The sequence below is a fragment of the Symphalangus syndactylus genome, chromosome 4 (genome assembly GCF_028878055.3).
Source record: "Symphalangus syndactylus isolate Jambi chromosome 4, NHGRI_mSymSyn1-v2.1_pri, whole genome shotgun sequence".
NCBI classification, from domain to species: Eukaryota; Metazoa; Chordata; class Mammalia; order Primates; family Hylobatidae; genus Symphalangus; species Symphalangus syndactylus.
In genome coordinates, this window is record NC_072426.2 from 86,914,489 (window position 1) to 86,935,913 (window position 21,425).

Here is a 21,425-nt window from a genome sequence, read left to right on the forward strand (position 1 = left end):
TGCACACTCCAGGGCCCACACATGTCCAGAATACACTGATTCTTATTGAGACTCCACTCTTCCAACTCAGACAAAAGCTCCCCAATCTCCTCAGCCACTCCCAACAACTAGAGGCCTGAAAACTTTCATGCATGCCGCTACGGTCTAAAGCACTTGTGGCGGTTTTGATTTTCATTTTCCTGATAATCAGTGATGCTGAGCACCTTTCCATATGCCTTTTCACCAACTGGATGTCTTCTTTGGCTAAATGTCTATTCAAATCCATTGCCCATTTACAAATCTGCTTTTCTGTGGGCTTCTTGATGTTTCTCTCTTTTTTTTTTTCCTATTTATTTATACAAGTTCCTTAGGTATTTTGGATATTTTTTAAATGATTTTCAATTCCACTGCCCAGTTATAAATCCGTTTTTTTTTTTTTTTTTTTTTGAGATGGAGTTTTGCTGTTGTTGCCCAGGCTGGAGTGCAGTGTGGTGCGATCTTGGCTCACAGCAACCTCCACCTCCCAGAGTCAAGCAATTCTTCTGCCTCAGCCTCCTGAGTAGCTGGGATTACAGACATGTGTCACCATGCCTGGCAAATTTTTGCATTTTTAATAGAGACAGGGTTTCTCCATGTTGGTCAGGCTGGTCTTGAACTCCCGGTCTCAGGTGATCCATCCAGCTCGGCCTCCCAAAGTGCTGGGATTACAGGCGTGAGCCACTGTGCCCGGCCAATTATCCCTTTTTGTGTTTTTTTTTGGGGGGTGGGGGGAAGAACAGAGTCTCGCTCTGTCACCCAGGCTGGAGTGCACTGGTGTGATCTCGGCTCACTACAGCCTCTGCCTCCCAGGTTCCAGCAATTCTCCTGACTCAGTCTCTCGGGTAGCTAAGATTACAGGCGCGCAACACATGCCCAGCTAATTTTTGTATTTTTAGTAGAGACGGGGTTTCACCATGTTAGGCAGGCTGGTCTCAAACTCCTGACCTCAGGTGATCCACCCACCTCAGTCTCCCAAAGTGTTGGGATTACAGGCGGGAGCCACCACTCCCAGCCCCATTTTGTGTTTTAACATCAGTCAACACTCCTATTTTAAAATAATAACAATGAATGGCGGTACCTTAGAACAAGGGAATTATACATCTTTCTCTTGTCCTAGTGCAGACATTTTGTCTATAAAATGTTATTCACAGATGAATTCATGAGAACATTACTGTGAATTTTAAATCCATATACAAGTGTATGCTCATTCATGAATATTTCATTAAAATAAAACTAATAGCAAAAAAGAATTCCAGAGTTGCAGTTTCAGGAAAAAGGAGTTGGCAGTATGAAGTAAAATAGCAAAAAATGGTTTTTTTTAAATGGGTATATTTGTGTCTACAACTTTTTTTTAATTATAGCATTAGACAATGTGTATATATATACATATATAAAGCAATGGAAGTGGCATTGTTTTCATACTAGTCTAGAATATTAAAATATATGTAATAAGTGATCAGCAAAATAATGGCCCCCCAAAGATGTCCACAGATTCCTAGAACATTACATGAAAACGGTACATCATGCATGTGATTCAGGTAAAGACCTTGATATCAGGAGACTACTCTGATGCTATGGAATGAATGTTGTGTTCCATCGATGTTGATGTGTTAAAATCCTAACCCTCAAGGTGATGGTATTAGGAGGTTAAGCCTTAGGGGAGACTGCCCTCATGACTGGGATTAGCGCCCTTATTAAAGGCACAAAGGAGCTTGTTTGTTCCTCTCACCATGTGAAGACACAGCAAGAAGGAAGCCTCTGTGAGAAAGCAGACATTCACCAGACACCAAAACTGCCGGCACCTTGATCTTGCACTTCTGAGCCTCCAGTACTGTGAGAAACAAGTTCTGTTGTTTATAAGCTACCCAGTCTAATGCATTTCCTTGTAGCAGCCTGTATGGATTAGGACAGTGGGCTCATGTGGATGATGATGGTGTCTCCATTCAGGACTAAGTAAGCACATGAGTCCTTAACAGTGGAAGAGAAGGGGGAAGGAAAGAGCCACAGAGACATGTGGCCATAGAAGAAGGGTCCATGAGATGCAAGGCTGCTAATGGTGAGAGTGGAGAAAAGCCCAAAGCCAAAAAGTGCAGGCAGACTCCAGAATGTGGAAAAGGTGAGAAAAAAGATCCCCTAGAGCCTCTAGAGATGAAGGTAGCCTTTCCACCACCTAGATTTTAGCCCAGTGAGATCCACATCACACTCTGACATACAGGAGTGTAATAAATTTGTTTTAGGACCTGACATAGTGGTAGTTTGTTGTAGCAGCAATGGACTAATAATATATAAATATATATATATATACACACACACACACACAAACACTACCCCCCCACCACACACACACACGTAACTATATATATCCTGCCCTTCAAAATTGAAGCAGACAAACTATACATTAGCACTAACTTAGCTGGGTGTGGTGGCACATGCCTGTAGTCCCAGCTACTGAGGAGGCTGAGAGGGAGGATCACTTGAGCCCAGGAGTTTAAGATCAGCCTGGGCAAACACACTGAGGCCACATCTCAAAAACAAACAAACAAAAAACACAACAAATCTTTGATTAAGCTCATTTCCCAAATTTGAAGAGGAGACAATTACTAGATAAAGAGGAGAAAAGAGAAAGGTAGAGCTGCTGACTTCTGTGGTGGAAGCACAGGCACAGGCCCAAACATACTCCTGTCCTCCTGGCTTTCCTGTCCCTTCTCATAAGGGACACAGGAACCTCTCAAACTGAACCATGGATCACAGACCCATACTCAGAACTCAATACAGTTTTGTTCTATGATTTTTTACCTGTGTCCTTGTTTCTGCCTCCCATTCCCAACTCCCTTACTCTAGTTAGAAAAAAATGGCTATTACCAAATATGAGTACATCCTCATGTACTAATGCCAACTGATCACCAGCTGGTTTTCTTCTTTTACAAAGTCATAAATCTTTTTAACACATCTTCCAAGCAATAGAATGTTATTTTCCAGTTCATTAACACAAATTCTATTTTTAAAATGAAGACTTCACAAGTTGACTTAAATAACATATTAATGAAAACAGACTGGCCATGGTTCAAACTGACATTTTAATTAAATGTGATGATAGGTTGAGTAACCTAGCAGTACTCTAAAATGACTTTTGGTTATGGCTTTTTCCATAATATGTTTAGGCTGAGGCATCCCTAAATGATTCAATTGTAATTCCCCTTCTTAAACATGAGATTTATCTTTAAAAAATAATTTATTTTCTTAAAATTACAAGTTAATTCTATAGTTCATGCATACATAATCTCAGTAGATATCAGCTGTATGTGTATACACATACATACAGGTATTTGTATATACACACATTACATAATTTAAAAAAAACTTATTAGTAGGGTACAACCACGAAGACAAAGAGGCTTTGTGTAATGTGATGGAAACACAATTGCAGGACAAACAACAGGCTGCTGTGAGGGCTATATTTACCTTTTCTGCTGTAAGACTTGGAAAAACATGGATAGTGGATATTTAATCCCCAAAACAGAAATTTCAGGGTGCAGAAAACTTCCCACAATTTTTACAGAGAATATCAATACAAAGGCATTCAATGCAGGGAATATACAGTGTGACAGTATAGAAAAATAAGCAGGTTGATAGTTTAGATTTATGAGACAAGAGACAGAAAGAGTAGATGATGCCATAATTCTGTTATGGAGTTATCAAAATTTTTCATTTTATATATGGTCAGGTGCTTTCAAATGTTAATGAGAAAAATATTTAAAGGAAGAATCAAATCTAAGACGTGGAGAGATCTTTATAAAAATGACCTTCAGGCCAGGCACACTGGCTCGCACCTGTAATCTCAACACTTTGGGAGGCCAAGGCGGTTGGATCACAAGGTCAGGGGATCGAGACCATCCTGGCCAACATGATAAAACCCCGTCTCTACTAAAACACAAAAAATTAGCCGGGAGTGGTGGCATGTGCCTGTAGTCCCAGCTACTTGGGAGGCTGAGGCAGGAGAATTGCTTGAACCTGGGAGGCAGAGGATGCAGTGAGCTGAGAGCACCACTGCACTCCAGCCTGGTGACAGAGCAAGACTCCATCTCAAAAAAAAAAAAAGAAAAAAAAATTACCTTCATTCTGAGAAGGTATAATTATCAACACATTGTCGAGCACAACTATGCACACATGCACTTCCAAATTCACAAGCCATGCTCGTGCACACACTGATGCTTCTAGATTCCTTTTTTGAAGAGACGGCATCTTGGTGTGTCACCCAGGCTGGAGAGCAGTGTTAGGATCATAGCTCACTGCAGCCTCAAACTACTGGGTTCACGTGATCCTCCTACATCAGGCTCTTCAGTAGCCTGAACTACAGGAATGAGCCACCATGCCCAGCCAATGTTTTCATTTTTTTGTAGAGATGAAATCTTGCTATATTTCCCAAGCTGGTCTTGAACTCTTGGCCTCAAGGAATCCTCCTGCCTTGCTCTCCAAACGTGCTGAGATTACAGGTGTGAACCATTGTGCCCAGCCACTGGATTCTTTATTAAGAAGAAAATTTGTTTGCTGACATGTAGGCAATGAATTGATAAATAATAGTTCACAAATTACTAATTTACAAGTCAATATAAATGAGGTGAGTAAACACAAAAATAACAGCATAAATAAACAGTTTATGACTTCACGTTTCTTTTTCTCCTTTAAAATGTAGCTCTGACAGAGACTACTACGTGTCCATTCCATGGAAAAGTCAGAGGTGGTTAAAATGTCAGAGGTACACTTACTAATACTTTGCTGCCTTTTGTGTAGCTTCCTTTCAGTACTTCACCAGTTGGGATTGACACACCTCTCCAGCTGGGTTCAGGAGCCAGACAGGAGCACACAGAATGGGGAATCCAAAGCCATCTCTGACACTAAAAGCAATGAAAACAAAAATAACCAACATATTATCAAGAAACGAACAAGAGATTGATATCAAGTACAGCAAGAAGAGAAGAAAGCATTTAATCTGCCAGGCTTTCATTCTGACAAAATAATTTACAACATGCATGTCTCTATCTGACATGAGTGAATAGAAAAAGAACCCAAATACCCGGTTGAATTGCAAGATGAAAATGAAAAAGAACTCTTGCTTATTCACCAGGGTACAATCTAATCTGGGCTACTGAAACACTTTCATGCACTGATTCTATGTAACACATGCTTTATTGACATTTGGAAATGGGATTTCTTGCTTTGATTTAAATATACTTCCTTGGATTTCTTGCTTTAAGTATACTTTCTTAAACATATTCACAGCTACATTCTCAGTACAGATTTTCAGGTGTAAGTAACTACTTCTGCTTTTGATAGACAGTATAATTGGTGAAATAAGCTATACTTCCATGTAAATGTGAGAGTACAAGGTAAGACTCCGGAGTCAAGTAAAACATAACAGTCAAGAAAATAAAAAGTGACAGTAACTGGGCAGTGGTGAAATCTTGTGTGTGGAAAGAATGAATCTGTAAAACTGTTCTTTCCTAAGAGTTCAGCAGGATTTGGACAATAGAGAGCTTTGTATACAAGGGTTCCAGTTCCACATAGTTTAGGTCTAATTTCAAAGGCAACTTCTAGTGCAACCTGTGACTCACGCTGTCCTAAAATGCCATATGTAAAGGGTCTGGAGATAACCCACAGGCAGTGCTGTGAACCCCTGATAGCAAGCCTTTCCAGATAAATACCAGGTCAGTGTCTACAGGTGATGACACAGAGCAGAATATCTGAAAAATAATACTTCTTCGGCCAATGGACTGCCAGTCACTATTATTTAGTGTAAAATACTATATCACATATTACATATGTGTAATTTTTTAAATTACAGTGTTTCACAATGAAGCAATTAAATATAAAAACCAAATGTTTGGCCAGGCGCGGTGGCTCAAGCCTGTAATCCCAGCACTTTGGGAGGCCGAGGCGGGCGGATCACAAGGTCAGGAGATCGAGACCATCCTGGCTAACACGGTGAAACCCCGTCTCTACTAAAAATACAAAAAATTAGCCGGGCGTGTCGGCGGGCGCCTGTAGTCCCAGCTACTCAGGAGGCTGAGGCAGGAGAATGGCGTGAACCCGGGGGGCAGAGCTTGCAGTGAGCCAAGATCGCGCCACTGCACTCCAGCCTGGGGGACAGAGAAAGACTCCGTCTCAAAAAAAAAAAAAAAACCAAATGTTTATTCAGCTTAAAGGCAACTTAGAAATACTGATGCCAGATAGAAAGTTGCTTTAGCCCCAAGTCAGGTGTTTGGAAATGCCACAACTAAACCAACAAAGGGATCTTGAGGCATAATAAGCATTCATACATTTTCAGCTATACCTCTGCTTGTCTTGAATATAAAAACCTAAGCTGCAGTTATGCCACAGCACAGAATGTGTTATATTTTACATCACTGAGCCTTAGTTTACAAATGGTAACAAACAGGGAAGGTAAACTGTGAGGTTTCCTTAAGGAGCTATTACATCCAACAGACTCAAGAAAATCTTTGCCAAATGTCCCTGGTACATAGCTCCTCCCCACTGATGGGCTCAATGGGGAGAAGCTATGCACATGTCTCAATATGCATATGCTCAATGGCAATACAGGATTCCTAGGGCAAAGTAAGGCATATAAATGACATAGCACACTGAAAAGACTGTAATGTTACTTCAGAGTGTTGCAAAATAAAGATCACAGATGAAAGTTTAAGTTCATTGAAGCATGTAATCATGTATATTTCATTTGTGTGTTTTAAAGTCTTATACTGCTTACATTCCAGAGACGTACTGAGAGTACCGCTCAGCTCTCTGTCTAGGCCTGATTCTGATGATCCCTGACAAAGAGCACTGTGAAATTTAGAGGCAGATCAATACACATACACACACACACACACACAAACAAACAAAACAGATACTTTATGGGCAAAAAGCACCAAAGATACACAACAAAATGTCTGAAAGACCATAAAACAACTTCTGATGAAATACTGTTTTCGTTTTGCAGAAGTAAAATATTCACCACCAAACCTACAATTAGCTTAAAAATTACAGTAAGTACAGTAATTTTGGATCCCATCTCCAATTCATACCTTATCAACATGTAATAATCACACTGCATCTACAACAAAGCTGAATAGACTTTATATGCTGAATACAACTTGTACAGTAAGAAGGTCATTTTTTGAAATACTGAGAATACAACATTTGTATGCCACGCTCTACTTCACAAGTTAAAAGAAAATACAAGCATTTCTATTCTCAAAATGTATTGAAATAAAATACAGAAAAGAGTATTCTAATACCAGTTAACATTAAGAGAATATAGCTCTAAACCAAAGATCTTGGATCTTCTAGAAAGACAAAATCAACCTGTATATACTTGGGTAAGAAAAAAAAAATTAAGAGATCAAGAAAGGAGAGAAGACGTTCGCACAGAATCATCTCCAAAAATGGCTATCCAACACATTCGACCAGTTTTCAAGTCCATTTGCTTTTCCTCCTTTAGCATCAACAGCCTATATTACCAAGGAAATGCAAAATAATTTAATTTGTACATTAACCAGCTAATCTAGAAATGGCAATATAGTCAATGAAAATACAAAGAAATAGAAAAATGTGAAGGAATTGCTTAAGATGTTTAAGATGACATAGCATAGGGGAAAAAATGATCTGATAAACACTGGAAGAGTTAATAAGCAAACTCAGGCATGGTTCCCTAACACCACACTTCAAAAGAACTTACAGCAAGAATAAAGGAATAACCCTTAAAAAAATCTAATTTTAGAAAAAAATTGCTCAAAAGAGAAGTTAGTGTTTTGTAGATCTTTTGGAAAGCTGATTAATTTCTAAGCTAAAAACACATGATCCTTAAGAGAAATGGCTGAGTCCAGGCCCAAGGCAGGAAGAGGACAAAATGAGCCTGGATCCTCTGGTTCTGTCAGAAAGTAAGAAATGCTAAAGACTAACAGAGACAGTTGAAAGGGCACAGGAGACAGGCTGAAGGCTCCTGCGGCCGAATCTGGGACAGCATAGGCATCAGAAAGAACAATGATAGTGATGGAAAATAACCCATGGAATAAAATGCAAGTGCATTAGTCAGTAGTGATACTGAAATAAAGGGGAGAAGAGAAAGCTCTTTGTTAAAAATGCCAGGTAACAAACATACGAGGAAGGACAGAGGAAGAATATCCATTTTAAGTCACCAGTGCCATAACTGATAAAGAAGATGATCAGGAGGCTAAAATCATTGGATGAAAGAAAACAATATGAAGCTATTTAACATAGCACAATACATAAAACTATGAAAACGTAAATTAGAAAAAACTAAACATCGTACTATAAGAGATGGATAAGTTCGAATACAGCAATAATAGGCCAGATATAGTGGCTCACATCTGTAATCCCAGGACTTTCGGAGGCCAAGGCAGAAGGATTGCTTGAGCCCAGGCATTCAAGACCAGCCTGAGCAACATAGTGAGAACTAATCTCTAGAAAAAAAGAAAAAAATTAGCTGGAATGGTGGCACACTCCTGTAGTCCCAGCTACTTGTGGGGCTGATGCGGGAGGATCACTTGAGCCTGGGAGTTCAAGGCTGCAGGGAGCCAAGATCATGCCACTGCACTCCAGCCTGGGAGACAAAGCGAGACCTTCTCTCAAAAAAAAAGAAAAAAAAAAAAAAACACCAATAAAAACAAAATGATGACTACATAAAGACCGTATAGAAAAAGGAAATGCTAGGGAGCCAAGATGGCTGAATAGGAACAGCTCCCAGCATAAGCAACGCAGAAGATGGGTGATTTCTGCATTTCCAACTGAGGTACCGGGTTCATCTCACCAGGGAGTGCCAGACAGTGGGTACAGGACAGTGGGTGCAGTGCACCGTGCATGAGCCGAAGCAGGGCAAGGCATCGCCTGAACCGGGAAGCACGAGGGGTCAGGGAATTCCCTTTCCTAGTCAAAGAAAGGGGTGACAGATGGCACCTGGAAAATCGGGTCACTCCCACCCTAATACTGCGCATTTCCAACGGGCTTAACAAACGTCACACCAGGAGATTATATCCTGCACCTGGCTTGGAGGGTCCTACACCCATGGAGCCTCGCTCATTGCTAGCACAGCAGTCTGAGATCAAACCACAAGGCGGCAGTGAGGCTGCGGGAGGGGCGCCCGCCATTGCTCAGGCTTGAGTAGGTAAACAAAGCAGCTGGGAAGCTCGAACTGGGTGGAGCCCACCACAGCTCAAGGAGGCCTGCCTGCCTCTGTAGGCTCCACCTCTGGGGGCAGGGCACAGACAAACAAAAGACAGCAATAACCTCTGCAGACTTAAATGTCCCTGTCTGACAGCTTTGAAGAGAGTAGTGGTTCTCCCAGCACGCAGCTTGAGATCTGAAAATGGGCAGATTGCCTCCTCAAGTGGGTCCCTGACCCCCAAGTAGCCTAACTGGGAGGCACGCCCCAGGAGGGGCAGACTGACACCTCACACGGCCGGGTACTCCTCTGAGACAAAACTTCCAGAGGAACGATCAGGCAGCAGCATTTGCGATTCATCAATATCTGCTGTTCTGCAGCCACCGCTGCTGATACCCAGGCAAACAGGGTCTGGAGTGGACCTCCAGCAAACTCCAACAGACCTGCAGCTGAGGGTCCTTACTGTTAGAAGGAAAACTAACAAACAGAAAGGACATCCACACCAAAAACCCATCTGTACATCACCATCATCAAAGACCAAAGGTAGATAAAACCACAAAGATGGGGAAAAAACAGAGCAGAAAAACCGGAAACTCTAAAAATCAGAGCACCTCTCCTCCTCCAAAGGAATGCGGCTCCTCACCAGCAACGGAACAAAGCTGGACAGAGAATGACTTTGACGAGTTGAGAGAGGAAGGCTTCAGAAGATCAAACTACTCCAAGCAAAAGGAGGAAGTTCGAACCAATGGCAAAGAAGTTAAAAACTTTGAAAAACAATTAGATGAATGGATAACTAGAATAACCAATGCAGAGAAGCCCTTAAAGGAGCTGATGGAGCTGAAGACCATGGCACGAGAACTACGTGACGAATGCACAAGCCTCAATAACCAATGCGATCAACTGGAAGAAAGGGTATCAGCGATGGAAGGTGAAATGAATGAAATGAAGCATGAAGAGAAGTTTAGAGAAAAAAGAATAAAAAGAAACGAACAAAGCCTCCAAGAAATATGGGACTATGTGAAAAGACCAAATCTATGTCTAATTGGTGTACCTGAAAGTGACGGGGAGAATGGAACCAAGTTGGAAAACACTCTGCAGGATATTATCCAGGAGAACTTCCCCAACCTAGCAAGGCAGGCCAACATTCAAATTCAGGAAATACAGAGAACGCCACAAAGATACTCCTCGAGAAGAGCAACTCCAAGACACATAATTGTCAGATTCACCAAAGCTGAAATGGAGGAAAAAATGTTAAGGGCAGCCAGAGAGAAAGGTCGGGTTACCCACAAAGGGAAGCCCATCAGACTAACAGCGGATCTCTCGGCAGAAACTCTACAAGCCATAAGAGAGTGGGGGCCGATATTCAACATTCTTAAAGAAAAGAATTTTCAACCCAGAATTTCATATCCAGCCAAACTAAGCTTCATAAGTGAAGGAGAAATAAAATCCTTTACAGACAAGCAAATGCTGAGAGATTTTGTCACCCCCAGGCCTGCCCTAAAAGAGCTCCTGAAGGAAGCACTAAACATGGAAAGGAACAACTGGTACCAGCCACTGCAAAAACATGCCAAATTGTAAAGACCATCAAGGCTAGGAAGAAACTGCATCAACTAACGAGCAAAATAACCAGCTAACATCATAATGACAGGATCAAATTAACACATAAATACTAACCTTAAATGTAAATGGGCTAAATGCTCCAATTAAAAGGCACAGACTGGCAAATTAGATAAAGAGTCAAGACCCATCAGTGTGCTGTATTCAGGAAACCCATCTCACATGCAGAGACACACATAGGCTCAAAATAAAGGGATGGAGGAAGATCTACCAAGCAAATGGAAAACAAAAAAAGGAAGGGGTTGCAATCCTAGTCTTGGATAAAACAGACTTTAAACCAACAAAGATCAAAAGAGACAAAGAAGGCCATTACATAACAGTAAAGGGATCAATTCAACAAGAAGAACTAACTATCCTAAATATATATGCACCCAATACAGGACACCCAGATTCATAAAGCAAGTCCTTATTGACCTACAAAGAGACTTAGACTCCCACACAATAATAATGGGAGACTTTAACACCCACTGTCAACATTAGACAGATCAACGAGACAGAAAGTTAACAAGGATATCCAGGAATTGAACTCAGCTCTGCAGCAAGTGGACCTAATAGACATCTACAAAACTCTCCACCTCAAATCAACAGAATATACATTCTTTTCAGCACCACACCACACCTATTCCAAAATTGACCACATAGTTGGAAGTAAAGCACTCCTCAGCAAATGTAAAAGAACAGAAATTATAACAAACTGTCTCTCAGACCACAGTGCAATCAAACTAGAACTCAGGATTAAGAAACTCACTCAAAACCGTTCAACTACATGGAAACTGAACAACCTGCCCCTGAATGACTACTGGGTACATAACGAAATGAAGGCAGAAATAAAGATGTTCTTTGAAACCAATGAGAACAAAGACACAACATACCAGAATCTCTGGGACACATTCAAAGCAGTGTGTAGAGGGAAATTTATAGCACTAAATGCCCACGAGAGAAAGCAGGAAAGATCTAAAATTGACACTAACATCACAATTAAAAGAACTAGAGAAGCAAGAGCAAACACAATCAAAAGCTAGCAGAAGGCAAGAAATAACTAAAATCAGAGCAGAACTGAAGGAAATAGAGACACAAAAAACCCTTCAAAAAATCAATGAATCCAGGAGCTGGTTTTTTGAAAAGATCAACAAAATTGATAGACCACTAGCAAGACTAATAAAGAAGAAAAGAGAGAAGAATCAAATAGACGCAATAAAAATTGATAAAGGGGATATCACCACCGATCCCACAGAAATACAAACTACTATCAGAGAATACTACAAACACCTCTACGCAAATAAACTAGAAAATCTAGAAGAAATGGATAAATTTCTCGACACATACACTCTCCCAAGACTAAACCAGGAAGAAGTTGAATCTCTGAATAGATCAATAACAGGCTCTGAAATTGAGGCAATAATTAATAGCTTACCAACCAGAAAAAGTCCAGGACCAGATGGATTCACAGCCGAATTCTACCAGAGGTACAAGGAGGAGCTGGTACCATTTCTTCTGAAACTATTCCAATCAATAGAAAAAGAGGGAATCCTCCCTAACTCGTTTTATGAGGCCAGCATCATCCTGATACCAAAGCCTGGCAGAAACACAACAAAAAAAGAGAATTTTAGACCAATATCCTTGATGAACATTGATGCAAAAATCCTCAATAAAATACTGGCAAACCGAATCCAGCAACACATCAAAAAGCTTATCCACCATGATCAAGTGGGCTTCATCCCTGGGATGCAAGGCTGGTTCAACATACAAAAATCAATAAACGTAATCCAGCATATAAACAGAACCAAAGACAAAAACCACATGATTATCTCAATAGATGCAGAAAAGGCCTTTGACAAAATTCAACAACACTTCATGCTAAAAACTCTCAATAAATTAGGTATTGACGGGATGTATCTCAAAATAAGAGCTATCTATGACAAATCCACAGCCAATATCATTCTGAATGGACAAAAACTGGAAGCATTCCCTTTGAAAACTGGCACAAGACAGGAATGCCCTCTCTCACCACTCCTATTCAACATAGTGTTGGAAGTTCTGGCCAGGGCAATCAGGCAGGAGAAGGAAATAAAGGGCATTCAATTAGGAAAAGAAGAAGTCAAATTGTCCCTGTTTTCAGATGACATGATTGTATATCTAGAAAACCCCATCGTCTCAGCCCAAAATCTCCTTAAGCTGATAAGCAACTTCAGCAAAGTCTCAGATACAAAATCAATGTGCAAAAATCACAAGCATTCTTATACACCAATAACAGACAAATAGAGAGCCAAACCATGAGTGAACTCCCATTCACAATTGCTTCAAAGAGAATAAAATACCTACGAATCCAACTTACAAGGGATGTGAAGGACCTCTTCAAGGACAACTACAAACCACTGCTCAATGAAATAAAAGAGGATACAAACAAATGGAAGAACATTCCATGCTCATGGATAGGAAGAATCAATATCATGAAAATGGCCATATTGACCAAGGTAATTTATAGATCCAATGCCATCCCCATCAAGCTACCAATGACTTTCTTCACAGAATTGGAAAAAACTACTTTAAAGTTCATATGGAACCAAAAAAGAGCCCGCATTGCCAAGTCCATCCTAAGCCAAAAGAACAAAGCTGGAAGCATCACACTACCTGACTTCAAACTATACTACAAGGCTACAGTAACCAAAACAGCATAGTACTGGTACCAAAACAGAGATATAGACCAATGGAACAGAACAGAGCCCTCAGAAATAATGCCATATATCTACAACTATCTGATCTTTGACAAACCTGACAAAAACAAGCAATGGGGAAAGGATTCCCAATTTAATAAATGGTGCTTGGAAAACTGGCTAGCCATATGTAGAAAGCTAAAACTGGATCCCTTCCTTACACCTTATACAAAAATTAATTCAAGATGGATTAAAGACTTACATGTTAGACCTAAAACTATAAAAACCCTAGAAGAAAACCTAGGCAATACCATTCAGGACATAAGCATGGGCAAGGACTTCATGTCTAAAACACCAAAAGCAATGGCAACAAAAGTCAAAATTGACAAATGGGATCTAGTTAAACTAAAGAGCTTCTGCATAGCAAAAGAAACCGCCATCAGCGTGAACAGGCAACCTACAGAATGGGAGAAAAGTCTTGCAACCTACTCATCTGACAAAGGGCGAATACCTAGAATCTACAATGAACTCAAACAAATTTACAAGAAAAAAACAAACAACCCATCAAAAAGTGGGCGAAGGATATGAACAGACACTTCTCAAAAGAAGACATTTATGCAGCCAAAAAACACATGAAAAAATGCTCATTATCACTGGCCATCAGAGAAATGCAAATCAAAACCACAATGAGATACCATCTCACATCAGTTAGAATGGCAATCATTAAAAAGTCAGGAAACAACAGGTGCTGGAGAGGATGTGGAGAAATAGGAACACTTTTACACTGTTGGTGGGACTGTAAACTAGTTCAACCATTGTGGAAGTCAGTGTGGCGATTCCTCAGGGATCTAGAACTAGAAATACCATTTGACCCAGCCATCCCATTACTGGGTATATACCCAAAGGATTATAAATCATGCTGCTATAAAGACACATGCACACGTATGTTTATTGCGGCACTATTCACAATAGCAAAGACTTGGAACCAACTCAAATGTCCAACAACGATAGACTGGATTAAGAAAATGTGGCACATATACACCATGGAATACTATGCAGCCATAAAAAATGATGAGTTCATGTCCTTTGTAGGGACATGGATGAAACTGGAAAACATCATTCTCAGTAAACCATCGCAAGGACAAAAAACCAAACATCGCATGTTCTCACTCATAGGTGGGAACTGAACAATGAGAACTCATGGACACAGGAAGGGGAACATCACACTCCAGGGACTGTTGTGGGGTGGGGGGAGGGGGGAGGGACAACATTAGGAGATATACCTAACGCTAAATGACGAGTTAATGGGTGCAGCAAACCAACATGGCACATGTATACATATGTAACAAACCTGCACATTGTGCACATGCACCCTAAAACCTAAACTATAATAATAAAATAAAAAAAAAGAAAAAGAAACTCAATCATACAGCAGAAATGAATGCCAAAGTTCCTATACCTCCTTTCCTGTGTCAATGACTCATCACACTCTTGTCCACTAAGCACGTCGTCTAGAAAACTAGAAAATGCAGAAATAAGGAAGCACCATTCACTATCCAGCAGAGGAAAAGGGGCAGGCACACAACTGTGTCTCTAGGCTGAAAGTGACATTCATTCCGTAAGACACCAGACAGGGAGATGACGTCCACCTGGGGTCAGGGAAGAGTGAAGAACATATTCAGAAAATCCCTTTCTGGAAGAGGGTGAGCCTGTGCTCTGGGATTTTTACTGTGGCTTGGATTCTGGCAGGTGGAAAAAGGGTATTCCAGGCTGAGAAAACCACAGCACAAAGAGCACAAAGGAAGGAAACTGAAGGCACACACAAAGGACTCAAGCATCCGGGCACGAAGGCAGCATCACTGAAAACTGAGGCTGAACATAGGATGGGGCCACATCCTGTAGCCTTAAATGTTCCCAAGTCCTCCCACTTTCCTAAACATCTCATAATTAATTTACTCCCAAAGGCACAGCATCTTTGAGCAATGATATAAGTAGACATTATCAACTACACTTCTACCCCCACTATTCAAACAGGCACAAAATAAATCCTACCACTGTTCTTTTTCTGGCCTTTTTAGCTTTGAAATATATGGTCCAGGAATAAAAAGTTTACGATCACTCTTTACCTGTCTGCCAGGATATAAGGATGAGAAGTTTGCCATGTGAGAAGCCTAAACTTCATAACTGTAATATAACAGCCCAGATTGTGGATTTCTTGGTTTTGATATTCTCCATGCACCATTCCAGAAAGGTAGAACAGTTTGGCAACCTAAACATTAAAGGTATATTAAAAATTAAATTTCAATTAAATTCTCGTCAATACTGCAACAAAATAAAAGCTCCAAACAAGAAGCAATCCTAAGAAGGGAGACTTCCAGCAAAGCCACTGTCCTGAGGCTTCCAGAGCCTTGCTGGATTCCTTCAGGACTTATTAGAACCCCACAGAGGCAGACTGCTCTGCAGCCGAGCCGGGGCATCCATCTGAGTATGGTGAGGAGAGGGAGGTGAGGCCTCTGAGCACAGAAACGGTTCTGTGGCTGATGGACCACAGCAGTATGGAAAGGAATGGGCAGTGCCTGGTCCTGTAACTGGGAGAAACTTCTGATGTACTCTATTAAGTCCCGACCCCAAAACAGCCAGACACTGCCTGGTGCAGCAGGTACAGACACAAATGAGATATACCAAGAGGCCCAGAATAACCACTCTCTTGAGGGAAACCTTCCAGAGACTGGGAACACATACACAAAGGGAATTCAGGAGGTCAGGGACTGTGAACACATACACAAAGGGAATTCAGGAGGCAAATCCTAGAGAGACATTAAGTAATGTCTCTTCAGTTTTTTGTTTGTTTGTTTTTTGAGACGGAGTCTCACTCTGTCACCAGGCTGGAGTGCAGTGGCACAATCTCAGCTCCCTACACCCTCTGCCTCACAGGTTCAAGTAATTCTCACATCTCAGCCTCCAGAGTAGCTGGGATTACATGCACCGCCACCACACCCGACTAATTTTTGCATTTTTAGTAGAGACAGGGTTTGGCCATATTGCCCTGAGCTCGAAACTCCTGGCCTCAGGCGATCCTCTCGCCTCTGCTTCCCAAAGTGCTAGGATTACAGACATGAGCCACTGTGCCTGGCCTCTTCAGTCTGTTTTTAAAGGATTATACTGTTAGTATCTAACAATTATTTCTCTTCCTACCAGGTAAACTTCTGTCCAGAACCTGTTTTAACTGCTTCTTTGTCTTCTTCAGTTGCCTATTATGCTTGAAGGAGTCGAGGTGAGTAAGAACTCCCATAATTTTAGGAAAGCCATGTACTTGACCGATGTTGAGAAACTCAAAGGTTTCCATTTCGAACCCAAAGCTGGCATCTATAAGCATCAGTACTTAAAAGCAGAACACATCATTTCTCAAAGAAACTACCAAAACAGACCACCTACACTAGGGGTTGGCAACTGGCCCATGGGCCAAATCCAGCCCATCACCTGTGTTTGTAACTAAAGTTTTATTGGAACATAGCCACATTAATTCATTTACATATTTTCTATGGCCGCCTGTGCACTACAACTGTAGAGCTAAGTAGCTGCAGAAGATATGATCCACAAAGCCAAAAATATCTACTATCTGGCCCTCGACAGAAAAGTCCCTCTCCAGACTAAATCAAATGACTACACAGGCATCACCCAGAGAAACCACCACCCTCTGACTTGCTCTAAAAGGCAACCATAAGACAAGGCCCACTAGGATATAAACTTCCATTTTAAGAATTCTAATGCATGAGAAGTAACTCAGAAAAAGCTGGGTCTAACCTGGCCCTTACCTAAGAAATCCTAATTTAAAGAAATGAAGTTTTCTGTAAGGTATTTTTAAACCAAATAATAGGTCTCTGACATCCAAAGAATGGGAAGAAAGTGATAATCAATGAAATATATTAAATATGTACAGAAAATCAACCTCTTGTTTCAATCTCCTCATAGAAAAAAAAAACAATCTGTTTTTTGCTGGGAAGTATGCAGTGTACACCTCTATCTTATATGGTAATTTGTATAACTCAATAGCTCAGAATTTTATTTTAAATAGCTACCAGTTTAGAATTAAGTCAAAAAACAGTAAGATTACGATGAATGGTACTCTATAAGAAAATATAAGCAGATAAGACCAATTTTTATAATTTAAGACACTTCAAAGATGCAAAATAATTTCAGAATTGATTCCTGGAAACTTCTAGGTTTAATATTAAAGACATTTCTGTTCCTATCTTTCCATAGATAACTAAAAATAACAAAAAATGGAAACAGAAATGCCCATCTTTGATTAAACTAGGAAACATCCATAATCTGAAACCACAGAATATATGAAGGTGGGCTTGTAGGAAAGCACAGCTGCCACTGCAGACCAAGGCAGCAAGCAGAGCTTTCCAGCAACACTGGACCAGCTCAAAGAACAGGTGGAATATCCTCACACCACATCTGATGCCACAGAGTGCCAAGGGGCAAGCAGCTGGTTGTAGGGTCAGGAAAAACAGGGAGCAAACAGTCCCTCAGCTGCCAATCTTTGTCATCTAAGCCAGTATTACTCCTATAATCCACACACGCACACGTACACACCCAAATTCACATAGTTTGTGCCTTTGCTGTACTCAGGAGGCTTTGACAACCCAGAGCAGAGCAATCAACATAAGCTAGGCTAAATAAATTATGGTGCATCTACAGAATGGAATATTATATTAAAAAGAAGGAGGCAGAGCTACAGTACTTACTGATTATATACCTTCAAGATATATTACACAAAAAAAGCAAAGCATAGAACAGTGTGTAAAATAAGCTACCATTTGTGTTTTTAAAGGGTGGCATGTGGGTTTATACGTATCTAGGAGGATACTGCTCTGCAGGGATCTGAGAGACCAGCGGTTAGAGCAAGGAATAAGAAAATGAGCATTGTGTGTATCCTGCATTAGCTAGAGTGCTTTACTAAATGTGTGTGCTCCTTTTGAAAATCTTAAAAAGACTTACATAGGCATCTCTCTCAATGATGGTTAAGAGGCTGGGAAGGGGAGCAGGGAGGGAGGGACAAAGAGGGAAAGGTTAACAGGTACAAAAATACAGTTAGATGGAATAAATTCTAGTGTCCAACAGCACACTAGGGTGACTATAATTTATTATATAATTCAGAATAACTACAAGAATGAAATTGAAATGTTCCTAAAACAAGGAAATGATCAATGTTTGAAGTGATGGATATCCTAATTACCCTGATTTGATGATCACACATTTTATGCTTCTATCAAAATACCACGTGTACCCCATAAATATGTATAACTATTATGTATCCATAATAATTAAAAATAAAAAAGTAAAGGCATCTCTTAATATGTATGTCTTTAAAATTAGAAACTTGCTACACTTAAAAGAGAAACAAATGACTTCTATGAACTATTTCAAGTACACAAGATTTATACACAACTTTATATTAATAATAACACTTATTTTTACTAATAGCATTACAGATTCAAAATTTGAGGTTATTTAGTTTTCTGACATTACAATGGCACAACTTTAAAATCTGTATTACTTTTCACTTTATATTTTAGGGGTCTTCCTGGGCCAAAGTATAAAAACTGTAGCTCTAGAAAATACTAGATAAAAGGCCGGGCGCGGTGGCTCAGGCCTGTAATCGTAGCACATTGGGAGGCTGAGGTGGGCAGATCACCTGAGGTCAGGAGTTCAAGACCAGCCTGGCCAACATGGTGAAACCCTGTCTCCAGTAAAAACAAAACAAAACAAAAAATATATAAAAATGAAAAAAAATAAGGTATCTGTCACCCCACACTTCCTAATCAAGATGGCTTATTTTTTTGCTAATTTTTTTTTTTTTTGACGGAGTTTTGCTCTTATTGCCCAGGCTGGAGTGCAATAGCGGAATCTCGGCTCACCATAATCTCTGCCTCCCAGGTTCAAGCAATTCTCCTGCCTCAGCCTCCTAAGTAGCTGGGATTACAGGCATGCGCCACCTCGCCTGGCCAATTTTGTATTTTTAGTAGACGGGGTTTCTCCATGTTGGTCAGGCTGGTCTCGAACTCCCGACCTCAGGTGATCCGCCTACTCGGCCTGCCAAAGTGCTGGGATTACAGCTGTGAGCCACAGTGCCCGGACTTTTTTTTTTTTTTTTTTTGCAAATTTGTATTTTATTTTTACTAATTTAAAAAATAATAGACTATCAGAAATAGTGAACATTATCATTTCCATAAATGCAAGAGTGTGTACATTTTCCACACACTGAGTACTATCTAGATTTTCTATGATAAACTCTAACCACTTCTTCAGGCAATTCATGTACTTACTTTAGCATTATCATTAAGGATGAAGGTTCTAGAACCATCAGGAACAAGGGTCCCATCTTCACACAAGTTACTTAACTGCTGGGAGGCTCTATTTCAACTTATGTAAACTACAGATAATACCTACTCACCTCAAGGGTGTATCAAGGGTTTATGTAAGCTAAATTTGCAGAAAGCAGTTAGCACAGTGCCAGGAAGGGTCCAAGAAGAAATGGTACTTACTATGAAATATTTGTACGTATATATGTATGCATGTTAATGTGCTCTTATTAGCTGTGTTCATTAAAGGTTTTCTCCATCCTGTGATTTGCTTTTAGATTTTGGAATACATTTCATTGTGCACATTCCATTTGTATTATTAATATAACAACATTTATTACTATTATTATTATCATCATCAATTCAGTCACATCTACTGTATCTCTGATGAAGACCATGATTTCTTTAATAATCATAAAACTCTCTTCCCTTCATCACGGGGTAAATAACCTATCACAATGCTGTAAGTCTCCACGAGCAGCCCAGGCTGCCCCTGCTGACTTACCAGATCTGCTACTTTAGCCAGATCAATCATCATGTTAATGTCACATCCACATTCAATAATGGTGAGTCTGCGCTTTTTACATATAAGTGAAAAGATGAAAATTTTACTTTAAAAAGACCCTGAAAAAACTCTAACCATCAACTCTAATTTTCATTTTTTAATTGCATCCAGTAAAACACCATATACATTTACAAGAGTGTGCCAGAAGTTCATTTTTATAGGCAAAAACTGGTAAAATAAAATAAATTCCATCCTGTTTTTCTTGCTGTGTTCTAAATTTAAATAATATCAAAAGTCTACCCAGATGAATATAAGTGCTCAAACAGGGAAAGTTCTGACTGGACAGGCTCCATGATAACCATGATCCTGCTGTTCAGCTGCAGGCCAATGTCTTCGCCTCTATCAAAACTTCCCATATTCCCACTATAGCTAAAAACATCCGGCCGGGTGCGGTGGCGCACGCTTGTAATCCCAGCACTTTGGGAGGCTGAGGTGGGCGGATCACGAGGTCAGGAGATCGAGACCACGGTGAAACCCCGTCTCTACTAAAAATACAAAAAATTAGCCGGGCGTGGTGGCGGGCGCCTGTAGTCCCAGCTACTCGGAGAGGCTGAGGCAGGAGAATGGCGTGAACCCGGGAGGCGGAGCTTGCAGTGAGCCGAGATTGCGCCACTGCACTCCAGCCTGGGCGACAGAGCGAGACCCCGTCTCAAAAAAAAAAAAAAAAAAAAAAATCCTCAAACATTATGCAACAGAATATTCATAACAATAATTATTTCTAAATTAAGGTAAAAAGAAAACAGTCAAGAAAATATGGGCTGGGCACAGTGGCTCATGCCTGTAGTCCCAGCACCTTGGGAGGCCAAGGCAGATGGATCCCTTGAGCCCAGGAGTTTTGAGACCACCCTGTGCCACATGGGGAAACCCCATCTCTACAAAAAAAAAAAAAAAAAAAAAAAGGAAAAAAAAAGAAAAATTAGCCATACTCAGGAGGCTAAAATAGGAGGATTGCTTGAGCCTGGGAAGTTGAGGCTGCCGTGAACTAATCACGCCACTGCATTCCAGCCTGTGCCACAGAGTAAGAC

General features: G+C 40.5%; 2 pseudogenes; both read right to left on the reverse strand.

Moving 5' to 3' along the window:
• The window catches only part of LOC129480916 (procathepsin L-like), a 63,391-nt pseudogene that overhangs the window by 18,591 nt on the left and 23,375 nt on the right, over nt 1-21,425 (reverse strand).
• LOC134736328 (ribosome biogenesis protein BMS1 homolog) lies at nt 14,878-20,756 on the reverse strand (annotated as a pseudogene).